This window comes from Marmota marmota, unplaced genomic scaffold, assembly GCF_001458135.2.
Source record: "Marmota marmota marmota unplaced genomic scaffold, marMar, whole genome shotgun sequence".
In the NCBI taxonomy this organism is placed as follows: Eukaryota; Metazoa; Chordata; class Mammalia; order Rodentia; family Sciuridae; genus Marmota; species Marmota marmota.
This window is the reverse complement of record NW_026000294.1, coordinates 1,284,226-1,291,053: the sequence shown is the minus strand read 5'-3', so window position 1 is coordinate 1,291,053 and position 6,828 is coordinate 1,284,226. Positions and strand designations below refer to the sequence as shown.

General features: G+C 39.5%; 1 non-coding gene and 1 pseudogene across 1 annotated transcript; both read right to left on the bottom strand.

Annotated features, from left to right (window-relative positions):
- Window positions 1-569: 569 nt before the first annotated feature.
- LOC125614455 lies at window positions 570-676 on the bottom strand. The gene has a single exon (XR_007345043.1). It is a non-coding gene; the product is annotated as a U6 spliceosomal RNA (small nuclear RNA).
- A 4,119-nt stretch (window positions 677-4,795) lies between these two features.
- On the bottom strand, window positions 4,796-5,216 carry LOC107155645 (annotated as a pseudogene).
- Window positions 5,217-6,828: the final 1,612 nt, after the last annotated feature.

Sequence of the window (6,828 nt, the reverse complement as noted above, 5' to 3'; positions counted from 1 at the left end):
GAGTGAGAGAGAGAGAGACAGAGAGTGAGCGAATTTTTAAATATTTATTTATTTTTTTAGTTCTTGGCTGACACAACATCTTTGTTTGTATGTGGTGCTGAGGATCGAACCCGGGCCGCACGCACGCCAGGTGAGCGTGCTACCGCTTGAGCCACATCCCCAGCCCAATTTACTTTTTGAATTTTCAATGCTGGTACATGGGAAAACAAAAAGTTATTATATATTGATTTTGTACCCTACAACTTTGATGAATTCATTTATTAACACATTTTTTAAAAAACTTTCAGTTGTAGATGAACATGATACCTTTATTTTATTTATCTTTATGTGGTGCTGAGGATCAAATCCAGCACCTCACTCATGCTAGGCAAGTGCTCAGCCACTGAGCTACAACCTCAGCTCCTTAACACATTTTTTGATACTGAAGATTGAACCCAGGTATGCACTCTACCACCGAGCTACACACCATCCCTTTTCTGGCTTTATATGTGTTTGTTTGTTTATTTATTTGGTACCAGGGATTGAACCCAGGGGTGCTTAGCCACTGAGCCACATTCCCAGGCCTTTTAAAAACTATGGAATGCTTCATGAATTTGTATGTCATCCTTGCACAGGGGCCATGCTAATTTTCTCTGTATTGTTCCAGTTTTAGTATATGTGCTGCTGAAGCAAGCACTCTGGTTTTGAGATGGGGTCATGCTATGTTGCCCAGGCTGGCCTTGAACTTGCAATCCTCCTGCCTCAACCTTTTGAGTAGCTGAAATTACAGGCCTGAACTATCACCCCTGGCTAGCTTGCTCTTCATGGTATAGTTCTTTTCATGTTTCTTATGCTTGGTATTATGATTCTTGGATCTTTGTTTATAGAATTCATTAGATTTGGGAAAAGTTTGGCCATTATTTTTTCTATTCATTCCCCTTCTTCAGGGACTCCAATTACATGTATAGAGCTTAGGGTTTCCCTACAGCTCATTGATGATCTGTTCTTTTTTTCAGTTGAGTATACTTTCAAGTTTATTAATCATTTTTTCTGTAGTATCTAATCTGCTGTTAATCCAATTGAGAGAGAGAGAGAGAGAGAGAGAGAGAGAGAGAGAGAGAGTTTTCTTTTTCTTCTTTCTTTCTTTGGTTCTGGAAATTGAAGCTAGGAGTGCTACAATCCCAGCCCATTTTTTAAAATTTGAGACAGGGTCTCATTAAGTTGCTTAGGCTGAGTCTTGTCTCAAACTAGCAATTCTCCTGCCTCAACTTCCCAAATCACTGTGATTACAGGCATATGCCACCACACCCAGTTCAATTTACTGTATTTTTATAAAAAAAGGCATTGCCTTTTTTTCTCTAGAACTTTGGGATTTTTTTTTTAAAGAAAATGTGTCTGTACTTAATATGTTCAAATTTCCTCTACTTTCTTGAACATATGGAATATAGTTATATAATAACTGTTTCACTATTCCTGTGTTTTAACTATATCACCTGTATTATTTCTGGGTCTGTTTCTATTGATTGATTTTTCTCCTCGTTGTAGATCATATTTTCCTGCTTCTTTATCTGCTTGTTATTTTTTTGAATGCCAGAGATTGTTAATTTTACATTATTGAGTGGTAAATGTTTTTACTACTGTAAATATGCAGCTGGGTTTAGTGGACACACCTGTAATCCCAGCTACTCAGAGGGCTGAGGCAAGAGGATCACAAATTCAAGGCCAACCTTGGCAACTTAGTGAGCTCCTGTCTCTAAATAAAAAATAAATAAGGGTTAGGGATGTAGCTTAGTGATAGAGCACTTCCTAGCATGTATGAGTCCCAGGGTTTGATCACCTGTATTGCAAAAACAAAACAAAACAAAAACACTTACTGTAAATTAAACTTTGTCCTGGAAAGTTGGTAAGTTACTTTGAAACAGTTTTATTTTTATCTTTTTTTTTTTTCAGTGCTGGGGATGAAACCCAGCACTTCCTCCATGCTAAACTCTGAGCCACACCCCTAGTTCTAGGCAGTTTCTTTATGTGCATGCACTGACCTATTATCAGTGGAAAACATGATGAACATCCCTTGCAAATTTCTAGAGCTTTCTCTCTGTGCAACTTGCTTTTCTCCAGTACTCTGTACTGTACAGAACTTTAGTTACCTTGTTCTCCCTAGACTCCCATCTTTATCTTCTCAACTAAGAGAGATTGCTGAGTTCTGCCCGAGTTCCTCCTTTCTACACTGTGGCCTAACAATTCTCTCTAGGCGAGTATGCTGGAATCATCATTAGAATCATCTTGTTTGTTTTTCAACTTTTTGTGATCATTATCATATGCTTCCAGATGTCTAATATCCAAAGCCCATTGTTTCATATAGTTCATCCTTTTTCTTTGCTGTTTTAGTTGGTAGGGTAAATTACTCAATCTTGCCCAGAAGTAGAAGTAGCTTTGCCTTTTTGTGAGACTAGGATTTAAGATTCCAGAGGTTGGGTTTTTCTGGGCAATGAAGAAGCCCAGGGTGTGAGAGTAGGGGCTTAAATGGAATGGAAAACAAAGTTTCTGGAGTTAAGGCAGAATAAGAGTGCAAGGCTAAATTATGAAATGAGTCGTTTTTGTGAATGCTTAATAGATATAGTTAGTGGGAATGGAACTGGCATTGCAAACAAAGATATGAGGATGGGCAAAGTGCCTGGAGAAATAAATAAGCACTGGTTTCAGAGAACTATAAATTATTTCTTATAGCTGGAATATAAAACACATAAGAAGCTGCTGTGGTTTGGAGATATCTCCTATGAAGTTCAGGTAATGTGGTCTGAGGGTGTGGTTCAGTGGTAGAGTGCTTGCCTAACATGTGTGAAGCCCTGGATTTGATCCCCAGCACTGCAAAACAAACACACAGAATTCAGATGTTGGCCAATGGGATAATATTAAAAGATGAGGACTTTATATAGGCCATGGGGGGGCCCTCCCTTCTGAATGGCATTTAGGCCCTTATAAAAGGGGTTTCCTGCAGCATTTGGCTTCTTAGCTCTTTCACCTTCTGCCATGTGAGGACAGTGTTCTTCCCCTCAGCAGGATGTAGCCCTCACTAGACAACTGAATCTGCTGGCACTTTGATCTTAGACTTACCAGGCTTCAGAACTCTGAGAAATAAATTTCTGTTCTTTTAAAATCCAGTCTCACGTATTCTGTTTTAGCAGCACAAAAACAGAAAACTTGTCAGGAAATGAAATAGGTGACTATATTTGTAGAATCATCTGTTACTGGAAGGAATTTGGAAACTTTCTTCAAAGCAATTGAGAAAGTCAAGAAATTGGATGGTCAGGGAGTCAGTTTGTCACCCAGATTAATTCTCGAATCTTCTTGCTGATGACAGAACATGGGGTAGGTAGAGAGGAAAACTGAAAGCTTGATTCAAAAATTCTTATTGAGCCAGGTGTAGTGGTGCATACCTATAATCCCAGCAACTCAGGACACCAAAGAGGATCACAAGTTTGAGGCCAGCCTCGGCATATTAGCAAGACCCTGTTTCAAAATAAGAAATAAAAGGGATGGAGGATATAGCAAAGTGCACCTGGGTTCCATCCCCAGTTTCACATGCATACACAATGTTCGTACTGAGTAAGGAGGCTGGGGTGCTAGTTTTAGGATTGTGGAGAAGGTTGTAAAGCTAAATGTCATAAGTCTCAAAGGAATAGATTTTTTATTTTTATTTTTTATTTATTTATTTTTACTTAGGAGTGGTGGATTTGGCAATTGGGAGACAGGAGACAGCTTCCCTCATCCCCTCCCATCCCCTTCTCTCTGTGGTAGGCAGAGGGTGAGAGAAGCAGCAATCTCCTTCAAGAAAGGGCTGTGGAGGGGGTGAGGATGTGGCTCAAGTGGTAACGCACTCGCCTGGCATTCATGGGGCGCTGGGTTCGATCCTCAGCACCACATAAAAATAAAATAAAGATGTTGTGTCCACTGAAAACTAAATATTAAAAAATTCTCTCTCTCTCTCTCTTTCTTAAAAAAAGAGAAAAAGGGGCTGTGGAGAAGCAGGAGCCCAGGCTAGAGCCCCAGTGCAGTTCAGATAGGGGTAGGGAGGGAAAGGTCCACAAAGAATGCTAGGATTAGTGGAGTTGGCTTCTCAAAGAACAAGGATTCCAGAGGGTGTAGTGGATAGGACTCTGAGAAAAGTGAACAGTAGGAAAAACAGGTTCAGATGTGTGTAAAGGAATTAAAGACTTGAAGGCTCTAATCTTAGTTCTGACCTCTTTTCCTGTCTTGTGAAAGTGCCAGCACCTCCTGTTTGTCATTCTTTCTTTGACGACATTCTTAATGTGATCCTTTGTAACCACTTTTAGTTTCACTTAAACATGCTTTCTGTTTAAAATCCACACGATCAGATTGGAATATCTTCAAGTAAACACATTCTTTGGCCTTTATGAAATGTGCTCTCTCTGTAGCTAAAACCCTGTCTTAAGTCATGTTCCAAAAGGTCAAACTGTTTTCTCTGACAGATAGCCTGCATTCACCACTGCTGTGTCTCCCTGCTCTTGCAGAATCCCTGCTTTCAGGAAAGAAGTGAAAAAGCCCCCTCGTGCTCCCAAGGTCTTCAATTTTTGCCCAGACCTCCATCTAAAGAAGTGCTTTGCAAGTTACTTGTGGAAGTGCTATTCAACCCTATGTCAGGCATTGGGAGCAGATAGAAGTTAGAAAGTTTGATAGATTCTGTGATATACTTCAGATTCATTTTGGGAAAACGGCATCTCATCCCCTTTCAACATTACTTTACATACAGTATTTAATTTTTTTTGGTGGTACTGGGTATTTTTTTTTTTTTTACAGTTTTATGACTTTAACTATCAGCAGTTAGTTCTCATCCACATTGACTGTCTGTAGATTTTTGAATGTGGTAACGGGGACATAGTTACCAAAGTATAGAGCTTGTTTGGTGAATCTTCATCCTCGTTATGTTTTCTGGATAATTGCACACGAATACAATATGGGACATTCCTTATTCCTTTGGCCCAGACAGCTTTGTTGAGCCTGGTATCAATGCGCTCATCTGGAGTTCCCATCTCCTTCATGGCAAATTTCCGGATCTCTTTGAGTGCCCGAGGGTGAGCACGCTTCTTGAAGCCCACTCCATGGATGCGCTTGTGAATGTTGATGGTGTATTCCCGGGTCACGACCTCATTGATGGCAGAACGGCCCTTCTTCTCGCCACCCTTCTTTGCGGGAGCCATTCTGCCAGGCCCTAGTTGGAAAGCTGGTACTGGGTATTGAACTCAGGGGTGCTCTACCACTGAGCTACACCCCCAGCTCTTTTTGTCTTTTATTTTGAGACAGGGTCTCACTGAATTGCTGAGGCTGGCTTGAAACTTGCCATTCTCCTGCCTCAGCCTCCAGAGTTGCTGGGATTACAGGTTTGCACTACCACATCTGGCACAGTATTTAATTTTTATAAACAATTTATAAACAATTTATGATATATATGATATAGGATATAAAAAAAGAAAAAAAATCTAGGGCTGAAGTTGTAGTGCAATAATACAGAGCTTGCTTAGCACACACAAGGTCCTGGGTTTAATCCCTAGTACTACAAAAAGTAATTAAAATCTACGTGAAGGTATATAGTAAAGAGTAAATTTCCCTTCCTTTTCTACATTCAGTTCACTTCTCCTCCTTAGGGCCAACTATAGCTATCAGTTTCATAAGACTATATGAGGATATACAAATATAATTCCAGAGATGATGATATATACATTTATCATTATATATATATATATACATATATATATATGAGAATATATATACATATACATACGTATATATGTTTCCTTTTTAAAAAATATTTTTTAGTTGTAGTTGGACACAATACCTTTATTTTATTTATTTTTATGTGGTGCTGAGGATGGAACCCAGGGCCTCACACGCACTAGGTGAGCCCTCTACCACTGAGCCACAACACCAACCAGCCCCCCCCCTTTTTTTTTTTAAGAAAACATAAGTTGTAGGATTATATGTGCACTGTTTTGCACCTTGCTTTCCCTACTTTTGAGAATATCCTGGAAATCTTTTAAAGTCAGTCTACATAGAGAGCTGCTCATTGGTTTTGTAATTGCATAGTCTTACACCGATAGCTGTACCAGAGTTTATTTAATCAACTTCCTACTGGTGGACTTTAAGGTTACTTAAATACACACACACACACGTTAATAATTATGGAAATTGAATATGGAGTATATGGGGACTTTCTATACTATCTTAATCACTCTTCCTGTATATAAATATAAAACTGTTGTCAGAGTAAAGTTAATCTGTGGGGAAAGTAAAATGTTCAGTGGTTGCTAGAGGTTTTGGAGGGTAGGAGGAAAGGCTGAATAGATGGAGCACAGGGGATTTTTAGGGCATTTGAACTATTCTTTATAATACTGTAATGGTGGATAGGTGTCATTGAACATTTGCAAAGTCTATAAAATGTGCAATACAAAAAAATGAACCCTAATGTAAACTATTAACAATGTATTAATATTGATTTATTAAGATTTATTAATTATAAGAAATGTACCACACTATTGTAAATTGTTAATTGTAGGAGAAACTGTTTATGGGGAGTAGAGAGGATATGGGGAGCGACTGAGGGTAAGTGAAACTGCTCGCCCCTGAGGCCGGTTAGCTCAGTTGGTTAGAGCTTGGTGCTGATAACGCCAAGGTCGCGGGTTCCTTCCCTGTAAGGGCCACCAAATGCCGCAGTCTGGCTGGGCACAATCAGGAGCCACTTGTCAAAAGAAACTAACTTTATTTTTAGAACCACACACGCCAAACAAAACAGCCTCTCAGGAAAAACCCTCAGAGCCTCAACTGCCACCACCG